The sequence below is a fragment of the Trachemys scripta genome, chromosome 6 (assembly GCF_013100865.1).
Source record: "Trachemys scripta elegans isolate TJP31775 chromosome 6, CAS_Tse_1.0, whole genome shotgun sequence".
Taxonomy (NCBI): domain Eukaryota; kingdom Metazoa; phylum Chordata; order Testudines; family Emydidae; genus Trachemys; species Trachemys scripta.
In genome coordinates this window covers 122,634,646-122,653,664 of record NC_048303.1, presented here as the reverse complement: position 1 = coordinate 122,653,664, position 19,019 = coordinate 122,634,646, and the positions used below count along the sequence as shown (strand labels likewise).

Here is a 19,019-nt window from a genome sequence, read left to right as displayed (position 1 = left end):
GAGGGGGGGCCGCTGGGCCACGGGGTCCGCGGGGCCGGGAGCCAGTCCGGGCCCTCTGGGCCGCGAGCCGGGGGGTCCGCTGGGCCGTGGGGTCCGCTGGGCCGGGAGGTCCGCGGGGCCGGGAGCCGGGGGGTCCGCTGGGCCAGGAGCCGGGAGCAGGGGGGTCCGCTGGGCCAGGAGCCGGGGGGTCCGCGGGGCCGGGAGCCGGGGGGTGCCCCGGGCCGCCGGGGGCCGGCAGTGCTGGGCGGGCCGGGGGTGGTCGGCCGGGGGCCGGGGCCGGCACCCCAGGGCCCGAGCCGACCCAGGCTGGAGCCGCCGGGGGGCCAGCCTGGGCCGCGCCTCCTCCCCCCACACCGCCCCTTACCTGCTACAGGCTTCCTGCGACTCAAATGTTCGCGGGAAGCAGGGGAGGGGGCGGAGACTTTGGGAGGGGGTGGAGTTGGGGCGGGGGGCGTGGGCGGGGCCCCTGGGAGTGTCCTCCATTTGGAGGCACAAAATATGGTAACCCTAAGCTGGAGGTGCACTGGAGTCAGGCCAGGGGGCAGAGAGAAGCCAGCGGATGGGGCCAGGGAGTGGAGAGGAGCTCTCAGCCAGCCAGCGGGCAGGCTGAGAGGAGCAGGCTGGCGGGGTCTCAGGGCGCAGTGCAAGCAGAGCAGGCCACGGCCCCTTCTGAGCATGGGCCTGGCTCCATGGCGCCACTGGCACCATTGTAAACCTGGCACTGAACCACATTACTTCCATGCAAAGGGGACGGAAATGGTGAAGTTGAAGACTCTTCAGAAACAAGTAAATTAAGATGAGTCAGACTTCCAGAACGGAATTATCATGAACATCCATGAACGTTCTGGAACCAAACATTGGTTGGGGCAGGGTGGGGGGTGGGGGGGGCTGGAGAGGAAGCAGAGAGGCTGCATGAGTAAACCCATTGGTGGCAGCGTGAGGAGGAATGAGAGAGTTGCACACAAAACACTGATCATGGAGTTAAGGCGGCAGGCAGAGCTGTACAAAATTTTTCAGCAAATACTAAATTCACAAAAAATGCATTTTTGTGAATTTGGGTAAAATTTTCCTGGAAAAAAAATGGAGGAAAACATTTCAAAAGTCCATATTTTGTTTTGGCCATCTCCATTTTTTTTTTTTATTTAAAAGCTTTTGGCAAGAAATGAAAAAAAAAAAAAAAAACTGAATGTTTTTCAGATTTTTCTTTTTGATTTGGCCCCTGAACAAAAAATATCATTTATTCACTTAGCTCTAGTTGCAAGTGCTTCTCATGTCCTTGCAGGAAATGAATTGCAGAAATTCTAACGTTAGAAAACCAGGAGATGGGGAGCCAGATACATGCTAGAATGCCGGTATCCGCATAACAGCATTATACTGAAATTTTATAATCTCTTGGAGGGTGGGGCCTGTAATGTGAGACTGTAGGGGGCAGTTACCCCACTCCTAGGGAAAAAGGTTAAGGCTGATTGGGGAGGCAGCCACAGCTGTGGCCACACCCAATCAGACCACAGCTGGCCCTGATATAAGGGCTAAGGAAGGCACTGGGTCAATCTCACTCCAGCATTGGAGTGGGAAGGGCCTAGCTGCCTGGGAGCATAGGGTACTGGAAGCAGAGCAGTGCTGGGGAAAGGCAAAAGGACCTGGGGAGCTCCAACCTGGCAACGCTCCAGGTTGAGGCCTTGTTAAGGCCTAGGGAGGTACTGGGACTGCAGAGGTGTAGCCTGGGGATAGTGGGCAGAGGCAGCTGGTCCAATCCCCTTGCCAATGATGAGTGGCCATTACAAACTGCATCTGCCCCAGGGAGTGGGGGCTAGATGGCAACTGGCAGTAGCCACTGAGGCAAGGTGGGGATAGGGGGTTGAGGGTTCCCCTGGGAGGGGAGACCCAGACTGTGGGGTACTGCTGGGGCAGCACCCCAAGGTAAAGGGCACTGGGGTCTGGGAGGGACATGGGGGGCTTGAGCCAGGAGAGACACTGGCCAGCGGGAGGTGCTCCGAGGGCTGGATTTGAGCCAGATGACCAGCAGGAGGTGCCGTGGCGGTGAGTGCTTGATCTGCTACAGAGACCTTCTTGAGAAAATGTCAAATTTGTATTGCAAACTCTAGCCCAGGACCTCAACTGGCACAGCAATTTTTGAACAGATCGGATTATACTTATTTACTTTAAGTGCCTTAAAAATGAATTTCAACTGAGCAGCCATAATTACGGTGTGGCTAGCTGCTCCCCACGAATGTGCCATGAGATAAAAATGGAAGGTGCTTGAACTATTCTGGAGGTTTACTTGTGCACATGGGGGTCGGGGGAGGATCACAAAGTGAGATGCCTGGGAACAATAGGCCCCACTGGCTCAGAGACCTGTATCCCTCCAGTTCTAACACTACCACTTTGAAAAGATTGTCCCCTGCTAAGGCAAACCCGTTGCATTGCAAGATGACAATGCAGGTAATGCCACAGTGAGATGCATTTTCAGGTCCCGTGGTGGGCCTTGGTCCAAGAGAAGCTACAAATCCCCACCCTTTCTACAGGCAGGTTCATGGCAGGTACTTGCTCCAACCTCTGCCAGCTCTGAGGGTGCATTTACTTTCCCTGCTTTCATGGGATCAGCACCCTCCGTGTCCTTTTCTAAACCAAGAGATAGAGGCAAGAAATGACAAACCTGATTAGGCATAATCTTCAAACTATGCTATATTGACACCCCCATTTGCACTCCTCCATCTCAGTCATACGCTAGCTATATTGATATAACAGATCTGCAGCTTCTCCACCACTGTTACTTGGTAAATCATACAACTTGCCTTATCCAAGCATAATACTGCTAGGTTCTCAAGTTTCTTGTGGACCCGTGCATATTCAGTGGACGTCTATCCTTGTTGTGCCCTGACAATCTTATACCTCCTGACCTAAATTAGGATCTCCTAATTTACTAGTAATCCAGTTGATGCTTTTGTAGCCTTCTGCATTTTTTGTTATTTTAAATGGAGGATCAGTCAATAAAACTTAGGTTCTTCATTCAGCGGCCTCAGACAGTACCCTCTAGGCTGATATTCCCTCCATTTCCTCATCAGAACCTTTAGATGGCGCGATAACATAAATCTCTTGAGATCCTCTCTTAATCTCATTTGCTAAGGAACTTTCACTCAAAGTTCCTGAGTCCTGCAGTATTAGGCTCTCTAGCGTTGGTTTTGCAACTCACACAGAATGCAGCCATCCTGAATGCAATTTGCTGAAGGTGTCAGGGTGACTCTCATTCCAACATCACAATTGCAGAGATCAGCTGAGGATTCTTAGCTGTGACAGTCCCTGTTTGTGGACACTAAAAACCTGGGGGGCGGGGGGAAGTTCCAGTCCTTCATTGTAGGACTTCCAGACCCCGTGTTCATTGATGTTTGGAGTACAATGCAGGGAATAGCTCTTTTGGCAAGCTTTTTTTCACCACAGATTATTGCTGGGAAGATTTCTCTGCTGAGGGGTTGGAGTATTTTAGATGACAGCTTGCCTACTGTGGGCGTTATAATATTTGTTATGCACCCAATGGCCAGAAACTTTCCATACGGTGGATTTCTTCTGAAGAGACCCTCATGGACTAGTGCACCTCCCAACCCAGGTTATACACCTTCCTCACTGCAACCGTATTGTTCAGTCGTATGCAGGGTCCAATGAGTTCTGCCATGAGACAGTCACGGAATTGGCTGAGGAATCCACCTCTTGCTGTGACAAGCAGAATAGTACTTGGGGGAGTTGTTGATCAGGTCAACCCTATAGTAAGCCGAAATCTCTTGGCATAACCCATCTGATTTCAACGGAGTTACCTCAGCAGAGAATTTGACCGAAGGCTCAGTCTTGTTTGGAATATACCTTATTGAGATTTGTTTCTACCAATGGTAACGTTGTACTCACGAGGCTAGAAGACCATCTCCAAGCCCTGTTCTATGGCACTTGAGCAAAAAAATTACGTAAACTTCCATCTCTGATTCTGGCTGTACTGAAGTGTCTGCTATTGATTTCTATCTTCTTTTCTCTGAGCCATACAAATTCAGTTCTCCAAGTCTAAAGGCTGTAATCACCTTAACAACTGCCTACTTGCTGCTCCGTTCACTAACAGCAAATAATATACGTCTTCCTAATGCCCAATGGCTGAATGAACTGATGTGCTGCTGCTCAAAAGCACACCTTTGACTAATTAGTATCAAAATCCTCACAGGTACCCTTACTTGGGACTAGCGCATGTCTACACTAAGACAGTAGTTCGATTGTACTTAAATTGAGTATGTGGAATCGATATTACAAAGTCGAACGTGTGTATCCACACTAAGGACAGTAATTCGACTGTGTGAGTCCACACTAACGGGGCAAGCGTCGACATTGGAAGCGGTGCACTGTGGGCAGCTATCCCACAGTTCCCGCAGTCCCCGCTGCCCATTGGAATTCTGGGTCGAGCCCCCAATGCCTGCTGGGGAAAAAAGTGTGTTGAGGGTGGTTTTGGGTAACTATCGTCATCCAACCGTCACTCCTGCCCTCCCTCCCTGAAAGCACCAGCGGGCAATCAGTTCGCGCACTTTTCTGGTGAGTGACAGTGCGGACGCCACAGCACTGCGAGCATGGAGCCCGCTGCGACCATCGCTGCAGTTATGGCCGTTGTCAACACCTCGCACCTTATCATCCACCTTTTCCAGAAGCAGATGCTGAGAAATCGGGCGAGGAGGCTATGGCAGCGCGGTGAGGACATTAAGTCTGAGAGGGGCACAGACCTCTCTCAAAGCACAGGACCCCACGCCGTGAACATCATGGTGGCAATGGGTCATGTTGATGCTGTGAAATGGCGATTCTGGGCCTGGGAAACAAGCACGGACTGGTGGGACCGCATAGTGCTGCAGGTCTGGGATGAATCACAGTGGCTGCAAAACTTTCGGATGCGTAAGGGAACTTTCCTGGAACTTTGTGAGTTGCTGTCCCCTGCCCTGAAGCGCAAGGACACCCGGATGCGAGCAGCCCTGTCTGTCCAGAAGCGAGTGGCCATAGCCCTCTGGAAGCTTGCAACGCCAAACAGCTACCGGTCAGCCGCGAATCACTTTGGCATTGGCAAATCTACCGTGGGGGTTGCTGTGATGCAAGTAGCCAACGCAATCGTTGAGCTACTGCTGTCAAAGGTAGTGACCCTTGGAAATGTCCAGGTCATCATAGATGGCTTCACCGCGATGGGATTCCCAAACTGCGGTGGGGCTATAGATGGAACTCACATTCCTATCCTGGGACCAGACCACCAGGCCAGACAGTACATTAACCGAAAGGGCTACTTTCCAATGGTGCTGCAAGCACTGGTGGACCATAGGGGACATTTTACAAACATCAACGTAGGATGGCCGGGCAAGGTTCATGACGCTCGTGTTTTCAAGAACTCTGGTCTGTTTAGACGGCTGCAGGAAGGTATTTACTTCCCAGACCACAAAATAACTGTTGGGGATGTGGAGATGCCTATAGTGATCCTCGGGGACCCAACCTACCCGCTAATGCCCTGGCTCATGAAGCCCTATACAGGCGCCCTGGACACTTAAAAAGAACTCCTCAACTACCGCCTAAGCAAGTGCAGAATGGTGGAGTGTGCTTTTGGACGTCTCAAGGGGAGATGGAGAAGCTTACTGACTCGCTCTGATCTCAGCGAAACCAATATCCCCATTGTTATTGCAGCTTGCTGTGTGCTCCACGATCTGTGTGAGAGCAAAGGGGAGACCTTTATGGCGAGGTGGGAGGTTGAGGCGAATAGCCTGGCTGCTGATTACGCCTAGCCAGACAGCTGTGCGATTAGAAGAGCCCAGCGGGATGCGCTGTGCATCCGGGAGGCTTTGAAAGCTAGGTTCCTCAGTGAGCAGTGTAACCTGTGACTATTAAGTTTGTTTAAAGAGAAGCTGAACCTGCTCCCGTTTCTTTACCCACTTACTGTTGACTATCCTCTCCAGCTACATACCCCGTCCCCCCCTTCCAACACACATTTAAAAATAAAATAAATGCAACTTTGTTTAATGAACACAGTTTTCTTTATTACAGATTTCGCGGTAAAGTGTTGAAACTGGGACGCAGACTGTGGTGGGGAGCGGGCGTAGTGATGGAAAGAATGTTTCTAAACTCGAGGAATGACAGGCTCCTGCTCCTAGAGAGGTCCGCACTGGTGGACTGGTTGTTTCAACGGAGCCTGCCACCCCTCCTTTTCGGGAGTCTGTGTGTGGGGGCTGTGTGACTTTGTGGCGGGGGAGGACAGTTACAGATCCCCTGATGCGTGGCTCTGTGATCCAGGATAAGGACCGCAGCATAAGATCTCTATCCGCCCTCCCCTGCCACAAAGTCACATGGCCCCCACACACAGAACATGAAAACCACCTCCCAGACTGACCAGGGTGCCTAGTGACTGCAATGTGTGTGTGACCTTCTGCTGAACCTGCCCCCGTGTCTGTACCCTGGTAAAGGTGACTGTCCTCTCCAATTTCCAACCCCCTTGCCCCCCTTCAAACACACTCTCCCCTAAAAGAACATGATGGATACAGTAATGAACAGAAACGTATCGTTTATTAGCAACTACACAGTTAGGGGATGAAACTGGGACGGGGGCTTGGGTGAAGCGGGAAGGAAAGGACTTATCAAATTTTTGGGAATGAGAACCTTCTGGTACTTGAGCGGTCTGCAGGGGTGGAGTGACAGTTTTCACGGCCCCTGCCACCCCTCCTTCTTGGGACTTTGGGTGAGGGGGGTATGGGACTTTGTGGTGGGGGAGGGTGGTTAGAGAGAGACTGCAGCGGGGCTCTGTCCTCCTGCCTCCGGTCCTGCAGAACATCCACAAGGTGACGGAGCGTGTCTGTTTGCTCCCTCATTAGTCCAAGCAGCGTTTGAGTCGCCTGCTGGTCTTCCTGCCGCCACCTCTCCTCCCGTTCGCTGTGTGCTCGCTGGTATTGCGACACGTTCTCCCTCCACTGGGTCTGCTGGGCCGCATCGGCTCGGGAGCAGCCCATAAGTTCTGAGAACATGTCGTCCCGTGTCCTTTTCTTTCTCTGCCTAATCTGCTCCAGCCTCTGCGAGGGGGATGCCGGGGTAGGTCGGGAGACAGTCGCAGCTGTGGGATGGGGAAAAAGGGAGTGAATTCCTCACAAAGATAATTTTTTGTGAACAATGAACATAGTCTTTCTCCGTGAAGAAGACCATGCACAGCACCTATCACATGCACACTCAGGACAAGGTCGAATTTTCGGCCTTCGCATTCAGTGCTTGGGGTCTTGCAGTGGAGATCAGACAAGTGGGGCAGGACAGCGGAATTCGGGTAGCAGGCTGACATGGTAAGCCGTAGACTTTTGGCTGCTTAAAACTTAAATTAGAGTAGTGCCCTCCTTTCACGTTCAAAGCAATGCTCCTATCGTTGGGCAGTTCCTGCTGCCGGCAGCAGGAACTCTGCCCCTCTCCCACCCCCTCGCGGCTGTCCCCGGGAAAGATCCCTGTATGCTGCCCCTCTCCCGCCTCCACCGCGTGGCGGTAAACCACCGGTGACAGTTCTGTAAAGGAACAGGCAAGCAGTCCCAATAGTAACATTCCCCTAATTCTAAGCAGGTCACCATGAGCAACATCACTCTGCTGAGAATTTCTGAGACCGAGAGAGAACGCATGCTGCGTGAAAGCCAGCAAAAACCAGGGCCGTATGCCGCCATGCTCTGCAAGGCAATGATCCCAGAGTACTTGATGATACTACCACGGAGGACACAATAAGGCCACTCTCCCCAGGAACCTCATGCAAAGGCTTTCCAATTACCTCCAGGAGAGCTTCGTGGAGATGTCCCATGAGGATTTCAGCTCTATCCCCGGACATATAGATCTTCTTTTCCAGTAGCTGCACTGGCAAGGACTAAAACGTTAAGCGCCTAGGGCAAACAAATCATGAAAAATCCATTGTTAATATTCCTGTTCTGTTCAAAATAAATGTTTACATGTTTAAAACACTTACCGACTGATTCTTCCCCTGATTCAGGGTCTGGGTTAACGCCTAGGGATGGTTGGTAGGGGATTTCTGTGCGGGTGATGAAGAGATCCTGGCTGTCGGAGAAATCAGCGTTGTAAGCGCTGTCGACTGCCTCGTCGTCCTCCTCACCTTCCTCATCTTCCCTGTCCGCTAACATCTCCAAGGAAGCGGCCGTCGACAATATCCCATCCTCAGAGTCCATGGTCAGTGGTGGGGTAGTGGTGGCAGCCGCACCTAGAATGGAATGCAGTGCCTCGTAGAAATGGCATGTCTGGGGCTGGGATCTGGAGCGTCCGTTTGACTCTTTGGTCTTCTGGTACGCTTGTTTCAGCTCCTTGATTTTCACGCGGCACTGCATTGCATCCCAGCTGTGTCCTCTCTCTGTCATGGCTTTTGAGATCTTCTCGTAGATCTTTGCATTCCTTCTTTTCGATCGCAGCTCCGAAAGCATGGACTCATCGTCCCACACAGCGATCAGATCCAAGACTTCCCGATCAGTCCATGCTGGGGCCCTCTTTCTATTCTGCGATTGCATGGTCACCTCTGCTGGAGAACTCTGCATTGTTGCCAGTGCTGCTGAGCTCGCCACGATGTCCAAACAGGAAATGAGATTCAAACTGCCCAGACAGGAAAAGAAATTCAAATTTTCCCGGGGCTTTTCCTGTGTGGCTGGTCAGAGCATCCAAGCTCGGACTGCTGTCCAGAGCGTCAACAGAGTGGTGCACTGTGGGATAGCTCCCGGAGCTATTACCGTCGATTTCCATTCACACCTACCCTAATTCGACATGGCCATGTCGAATTTAGCGCTACTCCCCTTGTTGGGGAGGAGTACAGAAATCGAATTTAAGAGACCTCTATGTCGAACTAAATAGCTTCGTTGTGTGGACGGGTGCAGGGTTAATTCGATTTAACGCTGCTAAATTTGACATAACCTCCTAGTGTAGACCAGGCCTAAGAGACATCTTCTCTGAGCGAGAGTGGTTTGAAGGTTCCTCCTCGCATCAGCAGTAGGTGGCCACAAGCTCTTAATTTTGGCAGGAATGCTGCTTGTTTTTAATGATTACAGTGGAGTGGCCGATGCGTGGTAATATCTGCAACGAGTCTGACAAGCAGAGCATGCTGCTCTTTCACCTGGCTATCTTGAGTGCTCTTAGCTACACTGACCTCAACTCTCCAACTGACCTTATTCAGAAAGGTAAATACGCAGCCAAGTTAAAAAATGAGAAGGGGAACCAGAAACATTGGTTGAAACAGGTGCCATCTCCTCCTGAAAGTACTGATCTGGGCCAGAAAAAGTGCAGAGGAGCCGTTATCTAAAAATGACATGAAAAGAACATGATGGCTGCAAAGTCAGGGTAAGGAGAGCCAGAACTGACATTGCCCATGCAAGCTTAACTTGTCCCCTTTGTGCATATGCAGCATGAGACACTATTTCTCCCCACAGGCCCCCTGCCTCATTCAGTGCACAGGACGCTCATGGGGCTCACTGAAGGGGTAGCTATTCAATATTTTTATCTTCATTCAGTGTGGCTGCCCATGCAGTATTTACTGTACAACATCCAAATCCTGCACTGAGTGTCGAATTGCTCATTTCCCCAGCCTCCTATTTGCTGCTCATCACAAAACCTCTTAGTGCTTACTAGTGAATTTATCGTCCCAACGCCCCTGTGAGGGGGTTTTATCCCAACATTTCCAGTTCTTGCAACCTTCTTTCACGAGTGACAGGATTCTGGCTGGGGTGAGGCGCCTGTATCTCTGTGCAAACCGCCAGCCCACAAGTAAATATGAGCCTTAAGTGTGTGTGGGGGGGAACCTCCTGGATTGGCTGCCTGCCTCCTCCTGGGGCAGAGCAACCAATCAGAGCTGCTGTAGGAAGAGCTCCGCCCCTGCCCATCTCCCTCAGCCAAAAGCCCTCTCAAGAGGGATGCGGGGGGAGGGGAGGGGAAATGGAAAGAGTCAGCAGCACGGGAGCTCCGCCCCCTCTTTCCCCTACCCTCCTATGCGTAATGGGCTATCTCCTCCCCTGCCCCTTTCTAGGCTGTGTTGCAAAGGGATGGGGGGGAGCCCTGGGAGATGCCCATCCCAGCATGGTAGGGAGAGAGGGGACCCTGCTGCATCCCCTCCAGCCCTAGGAGAGGTGGGTGGAGAGCTCCAAGAGGAACAGAGGTGAGGGTGGGGGGACTGGATTAATTTGGCGGTTGTGGGCAAAATTAATTGCTGAGCTGGGGGTAAGAATACCTGCAGCAGGGGCTTAAATAGCCTTGGCCAATAAATTTGGGTGAGTGGGCAACACTAATTGTCATACAAATAGTGAAGGTGGGCAGGGGGAGTTAAACAGCAAAAGGCAGATTAAAAAAAAGTATGCTGGGGGCGGGGCCATGTCCGACTCATCATTTTTGATCCCTTGAGGTTGGCCATACTGTTACCCCCATTATACATATAGGGAACTGAGGCAGAGACAGTAAGGCCAGTTTGAGAAGTGCTCAACTTGAGAAGCCAGGGGCCTGACTTGTAGAGTGACCAGATGTCCCGGTTTTGTAGGGACAGTCCCAATTTTGGGGTCTTTTTCTTATATAGGCTCCTATTACTTCCCCTCCCCCCGTCCCGGTTTTTCACATTTGCTGTCTGGTCGCCCTACTGACTTGTTCTTTTTTTACAAGACGTAGTGTTTTCTAGCACTCTGCATGTGCGGAGTAGCGCTCCAGTCCCTTGGGCCGCAGGAGCAGTTGAGTGTTCAATCTTACAGCAAATCAGACCCCAAATTGGGTCCCTGGAAAAAGGAGGAGCACAGTCAACTATGCATTTCAAGTGACTTGCCCAGCATCACCTAGGAACTCTGTGGCAGAAGCAGAGAGAATCAAATTCTCCAGGCTGGATTTAAATTGGCTTAACCGTGAGACCCTCCCTTCTCTTCTTGCAGTCTCTGGCCTCACTCACTAGCCACCTAATGTATGCAACAAATGAGGCAGGAAGCCCTGTGGCGGGGTGGGGAATTGTATCGGATGATGTAATTAAAGACGGTATCATAATGGATATATGGGCAAAGGGGTTGAATTAAGGTTGCACAAGTAAATTCTGGCACTTCGTAATCCTGAGTGCTTGACTTGGCGACCTTAATAATCCTAATGCAGTGGGGTGTGTGTGTGTGTGAGGGGGGGGTGGTTATGTATATGTGTGTGTATATATAGAATATATATTTGCTAGCATTTTTAAAAGGAAATTCCAGCATGTGGACTATACTAACCCCATGGGTCAGCAGCACAATTATAGATCGCTCTAGCCACAGCCCAGACCAGCACCACTTGATCGGAGTAACTTGCAGCAATAGCAGGCTGTTAGCCATGTCCTGCCAGTAGAGGGGGATGAGAACACTCTGCTTTCAGGTTTCAGGGTAGCAGCCGTGTTAGTCTGTATCTGCAAAAAGAACAGGAGTACTTGTGGCACCTTAGAGACTAACCAATTTATTTCACAGCTATTTCATAGACCGCAAAAGAAGGTTGAGACTTGGAATCCTGGGTTCTAGACCAGATTCTGGAGGGGAGTGTTCTCTAGTGGTTATGGACCCTTCTGCCCCCTGCCCTTTTACCACCATTCCCTGCTCCTCGCTGTTCTGTATTCAAGTCGGGCAGCTTCCTCCTCCTCCATCCTGCCTGGCTGCCAGCAGCAGGAGCATTGAGAGGAAGAAAAGCGATGGTGCTCTCCATTTCAGGGCCTGGCAGCAGATTGAGGGAAAAGTCCTTTTCAGCCTCTGTCCCCTCGAGATGGAGCATGCACAATGCAGATGCAACCTTCAGAGAATTTAGTTGCCACACTCAAACCTCCACTGAGCATGTGCAAACTGCAAGTTCTCAGAGGCTTAACTTAATTCAGTCTGAGTGAATTTTCACAGGATCAGCAAAAAGCACATCCCTGACACTAGGTGTAATGGGTGCACAATGCTTTATATCCTGGGCAAATCACATTTTCCCCTAACGTTCTCTGAAATGGCTACACTGTTCTAGGTGACTCTGTCCATAAAACTTTACCTGTTTGGGCTGAAAATTCTCATGCTAAGGGGCTTGCCTCAGGATGAAGCTTTCAAAGATAAAAAGCCACTTGAAACAAGGTCTTTATAATGGGAAGTGTCAGGCAACCTTAACTATAGGCATCACTCCCAGCTCTGCCTACAATACAGGCTGCTACCAAACACATACCTTGTGGTAAAATGGGGGCCAGGGTAGGTGGCTTTCAGGCTGAAATCAGGAAGGCAAATGCTTAGGGGTAGGAAGTTGAAGGGATAGTTTGTGCAGGACCAAGTTCTAGGAAACAGCTAACATCCTGGTGAAAGGGGAGCAGTGTCTGTCTGTCTGGTTTAGGTATTTCTAGGATGCTTATCACACTGCCCAGGGCCAAAACGAAAATAGCATCACTGTCTCCCAGCCACACGAGCTCTTACTACTATGTTGTTAACAACTGCTTGGTTCTGGTTACTGGGCAGGCTTTTGCAAAAAGGTGCATCTTGAAACGTGCTCTCAACTCACGCAGGCTTGGTCTTCACTTCTCTCTGAGATAGTCCTCCATTGGAGGCCCTCTCCCGGGAGTGCCTCATTTCTCACTGCCGAGTGCTTCACCCAGGGCACTGCTGGCTGCTTTGCCCAGAGGAGCTCAACTGTTACAATGGGTCATGAAAAAATGTAAGGCCTTGTGGTGGGGTGTCCACTCCACACAGGAGTGGATGGAGTTAAGGTGGCTAGGTAGGCCTATTGACTCCACAGGCTGTACCTGGAGGAAGAGCCAGGGAGCAGGGAATCGATTGCAAGCACGTTCACCCAGGGAGGAACAGGAGGGGCCTATAAAGCCAGGAAGCTGGGAACAGAGGGGGGCTGCTGCTGGGAAGGGGAAGTCACTCCCTGGGAAAAGGGAGGAGGGTTTGGAGCTGGTGCGCCCGGGGAAAGGGGTGGGGGAACCCGGTGTGGTAAGAAGCAGTCGAGGGGAGGAGCAGTGAGGGCTGGGAGAGTAAAACGCAGCACTGCTGGGTTGAGGATCCCTGGACTGGAGCCCAGAGTAGAGGACGGGTCTGGTTCCCCTACCAGCCACTGAAGGAGTGGCACCTGAGGCAGCGAATGGGAAGACTGCTTAGGACTGCTGGGGGAAGACTTCGATATACCCCAGAAGGGGGGAACACTGAGTGTCCAGGCCAAAGGGCTGAGTCATGGGGAGAATGCTGCAGTTCCTGGAGTGACAGAGGGGCTGCAGACCAGAAAGATGGAGTGGCGGCATGTAACTGTGAGAAGGGGCATTGACCTCCCAGAGCTAATCCCCAGAGTGCCCAGGAGGAGGTGCCAGACAAGTGGTGACTGGAGCATCCCCTGACAAGCCAGTTTTGTTTTGTTCCCCCTCGCACGCTGCACTTTGTGTTGTCAGTTCCTCTTGTACAAAGCGTGTAAAAACACTGCCAAGTCAAGGTGTGAGGAAGTGCAAAACCAGGTCATGGGGTTGGATGTCGGTGGAGAACCTGGAGGGTTCTGTTGCAGACGTGGCTGTGGAAGTCAATAGACGGTTTGGCACACTACAGTGATGTATCCTGTGCCTTCCTTCTAAGTGGGTGCATTGCTCCTGCTGTCTTTTGTACAAGCTGCCATTTCTTTGTTGTATCCGTACTGCACTGCTACACACTCCTTCATGGCACCTCAGAGCGTGGCTTTGGCTGGAAGAAACCATTGAGGAGATTGGGCTCACGAAACAACCACGCCTGTCTGAGTCAAACTGCTAATTGCTAACTACTCTGATAGAATTTGAAAGCAGCTGCCTGGGTTTGAAAGCAACTGAGCGCTGTTACTACAAATCAGGCAGCATTCATGGAAGCCCTATTGCTTTATGGCAACTTAGATCTAGGGGTTGATAGTCCCAATCTCCATAACCTAACTTGCTATTTGAATCTGAGTCAACTGGAAATCAACAGAAGATACTAACACATCTGTCATCTGAGGTGCTTATCGTTACATGTACTTTAACACCAATGTTAGTCGGTAACGCTCATCCATGCAAATTAATGCCGATTGCCTATGCTGGAACTCAAGGGAATGACCAGGGCAAATACGGTTAAGGGCATATCTACACATCCAGGGCTGCAGCGGCACATCTGGGGAAAACAATCTCTACCGATGGGAGAGAGCTCTCCTGACGGCATAAATACCCCACCCCCGCAGTAGCATCAGCCAGCGTAGCGCTGTGCACACGAGTGCTTATGTCGGAGTAACTTTGTCGATCGGGGGTGGGATATTCACCCCCATCCCACTCAGAAGAATTCTAACCAACTCCTCTGCGCTTGACTGCTGCCAAATAGGGACAGCTGCAGAGATTTCACCGGCTGGGAGACCTTTCACAGGAAGGGGGGGCAATCAGGAGGAAATCTGCTGTGCCCCAGCAGTGGCTGACTCTTGCTGCAGAGCAGGTGAGAGGGAAACAGCCACCAAGCCCCCGCCCCCCGAGACCTACGAGACCCAGGAGAAGCAGAGCACCATGGGGTAGAGCTTGAAGGTGAACTCTGACCTGAGGTCCTGTTGTGCCAGACCACCATATACAAAGCAGGCCTCTTAGGAGGAAACTCAGACTGAACATCTTAAGCAGGAGACCAGCAAAGAATCCAGATAAGCTGGAGTAAAGCTCTCAAGCAGGAGAGAACTTGGAAGGAGACGAGACTGTGAAATTGTCTGAGCGTGACCCCAGAGACAGCCCAGCCTATCACAAAACAGTATAGAGTGCGGCTATCACCCACCACGCCTGCTAGAAGGGGGTTCTTTTTTTTTTTTTTTTTTTTTTATAAACACTACATAGAGAATAGAAACGCAGGGGCGCTACGTGAGATGAAGCCAGAGCTCTGGCGTCCGTGGTTGGAGCAGCTGCTGCCACAGTGGACTACACAGCAGCAGATGCAAGCGTCCCAGCAACAACAGCTGTTGAGAGAGATGCTAACCCTTCAGAAAGAGTTACAGAAGGACCTGGTTCGACAATTAATGCTAGTCTTGCTCGCATGGGGGCCCCCAGCAAGGCCCCTCTCTGCAGGGGTAACCCTCCCACAGGCCCCAGTGAAGTTAAGTAAAATGGGATCGGGTGATGACCCTGAGGTGTTTTTGACCACCTTTGAGAGGGTAGCACTAGCCTCTCAGTACCCTCCTACCCCCGAACTCTGGGCTTTGATATTGGCACCATGTTTGATGGGACAGGCACAGTCGACCTATTGCAACCTAGACCAAGAACATGCCAAGGACTACAGGCAAGTGAAAGCTGCTATTCTAGACTGTTTAGATATTAATGAAAAGACACATTGCCAGTGATTTAGGTCAGAAACATGCCCCACAGGCGCCAGCTCTCGCATAGCAGCCCATCTTCTGTTACCTCCTCCATTGAGTAGTGGACCCACACCGTCCCTGATCTTTCTGTTTTTAACCTGACGTAGTTGTAGAACCCCCTTTTGTTGTCTCTAACATTTCTTGCCAGTTGTAACTCATTCTATCCCTTGGCTTTCCTGATTTGTCCCTACACGTTCGTGATCGCAAGAGCCTACCCCAGCTGGTGGCTATAACGGACTGTGGGTGCACACGGTGGCTGGAGAATCGGCATACCCAATAATAATGGCGAGACTAGCCTTTTAACAGAAGATGCAGGCCTAACATGACTTGAAGAACCAGAAGACCCGGGGGAGGAGAGCTCAAGAACACCCCTAACCAAGGTCAGAGGTGGAGAAGGAAAAGAGATTTCCCCTCTCCCCAGACTTAGGGTCCTACTGCAAGCTGGAAATTTTTTGCTCAGGAACAAAGGGACGATCCCAGGTTAAGCTGCAGCGATGAGTAACTGGTCTCCATAAATAGAGAAATGACAGAACCTTAGCGCCTGAAGCAATATTGCCATTTTCTGGTGGTTATGGAGCACTTGTACCACATGGAGTTAAACCAACAATCTGAGGAGAGAAGGCCACAACTACTAGTGCCAGGCAAATCTGCCAACAACCAGTGATGCAACTCACGCATGACATCCTTTGTGCCGGCCATTTGGGGCAGGAGAAGATGCTGTTGGGGGTACTGGCTTGCTTCCATTGGCCTGGCATCCATCTGGAAGTGAGGGAATATTGCTCCTCCTGCCTGGAATGCCAACTGTTCACCACCAAGGGTGCCCTGAAAGCTCTCCTCATTCCTTTGCCACTGATTTGAGACGCCCTTTGAAGGGATAGGGATGGACGTGGTCAGGCCGCTACAGCAGGGTGCCTCCAGATACCAATACATCTTGGTGGTCATCGACTACATGACCTGGTAACAGGAGGCTGATCCCCGTGGCATGGCAAAGGCAAGTGCAATTACACCAGAACTTATGAAACTTTTTTGCTCACGGGGTTCCCTCACAAGATATTCACCAACTATGGGACCAACTTTGCCTTGAGAGATGCAGGAGTTGTGTATCGTTTTGAAGGTTAAATTCTTGAACTTCTGTATACTGTCCACAGGCAGAAGGTCTGCGAGAGAAATTTAATAAAACCCTAAAAGAAATGCTGAAGAACTTCATCAGATCTGACTATAAGCACTGGGATGAACTGCTTCTATTGTTCTTCATCATAAGGGAGGTCCCATAGGCCTGTACAGGATTCTCCCCCTTTGAACTATTGTATGGGCGTCAGCCTCTGGGGATTTTAGATTTGCTGCATGAACGTTGGGAGGAACCAGATGTGAGTACCATTGTCGTGACCCAGTATATTGGTTTGAGTGGGACCCCAGACAGAGGCCCAGCCTGTCATAAAGGAGTAGTTGGGAAGTGACAGCAACTTAACACCCCCCTGACCCCCAAAACCTTGGAAATAAATGGAGAAAGGAGTGACAGTGCAGCATCACGCATTGACACAGAGCTCCATCAGGACACAATAGGCCAGATCATTAGGAAAAGTCACATGCAACTGTGCATCTCCGTGCCTGTCTTGCTGATGGAATTGCTATTGGCACACACAGGAATGCAGTTGTGTAGGCTCTTCCTGAACACTGGCCATTGTCATGGATTTGAACAATACCTGTTCAGGTCTTAATGATCCTTTTTATCCTGAAAGACTCAGTGGCTGACTGGCGTGCTGGAGGTCATATTAATTACGTATATTGAGTGAGAGTTAAGACAAGGCCTGAATCTGTTTGCCATTAAGACAAAGGACCTACTGCTAAGTTAAGGCCTATCGTTCAGTGAACCAAACCTGCTGTGTAACCTTTAATAAGAGCGGAAAAGGTAGTTGGCTAATGTTTAGCATAATTCCCTGTTAGAACAAATGCCCTAAACTGTGAGTGTGTCTTAACTAACCACTAAGGGAAACAGGTGTTTGCTAACTATCAAATGCCAGGATGCTTGAGAAGGACGCTTGTGCCTCACGCCCAAAATGTCAGGGATAAGAACAAGATGCAAAAGTCGATGTTGAGAAAAATAAGAAACATTTGAGTAGGGTGAGATGCTGCTGCACATGATTTGCATGTGATTGATATGAAGTGTTTTGGTATAAAAATGCAGCATGAACATAGCATGAAATGTATCAAACATGGACAACGGAAATGAGTGGTTAGACACAGGCATGCACGAATGGCATGAAAGGCATGAAAGGTTTTGTAACTGTTAAAAATAATCAGAGCTATGTAGGATCCCTCCTCCCCCCAATATCAAACCAGTATAGATTTGGTGATGATGATGAGAGAAACAGCCCATCTGCACCCCAGGATGGGTAACTGATCACTGTTCTTTCCTACTTCATCTGTTTTACTTACGCACTTGTATTTTGTGCTTTTAATTAAGATGACGGTATATTGTCCTAAATGGATTAATCTTGCTAAATTAGTGTGGACCGTGGTTTTTTCACCCTACAGGAATGCCAAAGAGAATATCACATTAGAGACTTCCTCATTCAGTTAATCAGGTTCTAGCCACACAAAGTGAGTTTTGTTCTAGCTGTTGATGATCGCTAGAAGCTAATAGTGCCGTAAAAGATGTGGGCCTGCTCTGTATTTGATGAATGCTATATAATTGGTTGCTATAGCAATGTTTTCTGTCTCTTAAGAATTAAGCCAAAAGGCATATCTAGGGAAAAACAACAAGCAGGAAACAAAACAATGACTAGAGATGAGATGCCTCTGGATGAAACACTGCGGAGTCAGTATTTTCTTAATGACTGGGCTATTAATTGAGAAGAGCCTACCTGCCTTGGTCCTGCAACATCAAGACATAGGGTATGTCTACGCTACAGTGGCACAGCTCCAGCACTGCAGCTATGCCGCTGTAGCACTGTACTGTAGATACGTCCTACGTTGTTGGAAGGTATTTTTCTGTCGCTGGAGTTAATCCACCTTTTTGAGAGGTGGTAGCTAGGTGGACAAAATAATTCTTCCATCGATCTAGCTGCGTTTCCAGGGGTTGACCTAACTATGTCTTAGTGTGTGGAAATTTTTCACAGCCCTGAGCATTGTAGCTAGGTCAACTTAGGGTTTAGGTGTAGACCAGGCCTCTGAAGAAGATGGGCCTTCCTACCTAACATTGGGCAATGGGAAGCTCTCGGTACATAATCTGCATATAGAGGCTTTAATTTCTAAAATCCTTCTTCTCTTAGCCTAGGTGTTCCTACTCCGAAGAATAAATAATCTTGTGTTTTGAAAAGGCTGCGTGAACACTCCTGTAAATACCATTAGTCACAGCTCCTGAAGGGCAGAACTACAGATACTGAACCTAAGTAGGACTTGCTGACGTAATCATGGTGGGTCCACAGAGGTCTGAATGGGAGAATCTCTCGGTGGAATTATGTGAGGGATGAAAGCTTGATGCTTGTTGCCTGAGCTAGCCCTGTGATAATGCAAATAACCACTCTTCTCTGCGTCCTTGTGTTCTGTGCTCTTCTACTCCTGCCACTTGTTTAGTTACATCCACCTCACACAAGTTGTCTTACACTAAATTGCAAGCTCTCTGGGTCACGCGCACGCGTGTTATGAGTTTGCACAGCACTTAGTGCAGTGGGACTCCAGTAAATGATTGTGGC

The 19,019-nt window shown here is 50.1% G+C and overlaps 1 protein-coding gene across 3 annotated transcripts in view; it reads left to right on the top strand.

The window, feature by feature from the left end:
* The window catches only part of LOC117879515 (purpurin), a 76,376-nt gene that overhangs the window by 34,803 nt on the left and 22,554 nt on the right, over positions 1 to 19,019 (top strand). The window contains exons 1-2 of one of the 3 annotated variants that reach the window (XM_034774763.1): positions 1,967 to 2,040; positions 18,602 to 18,740. The exons of 1 other annotated variant lie outside the window; for it this stretch is intronic. The gene's annotated coding sequence lies outside the window, so the exon portion shown is untranslated. Of the gene's footprint in view, positions 1 to 1,966; positions 2,041 to 18,601; positions 18,741 to 19,019 lie in introns of those variants that run through there. One more of the 3 variants, XM_034774764.1, reaches the window with a different exon arrangement.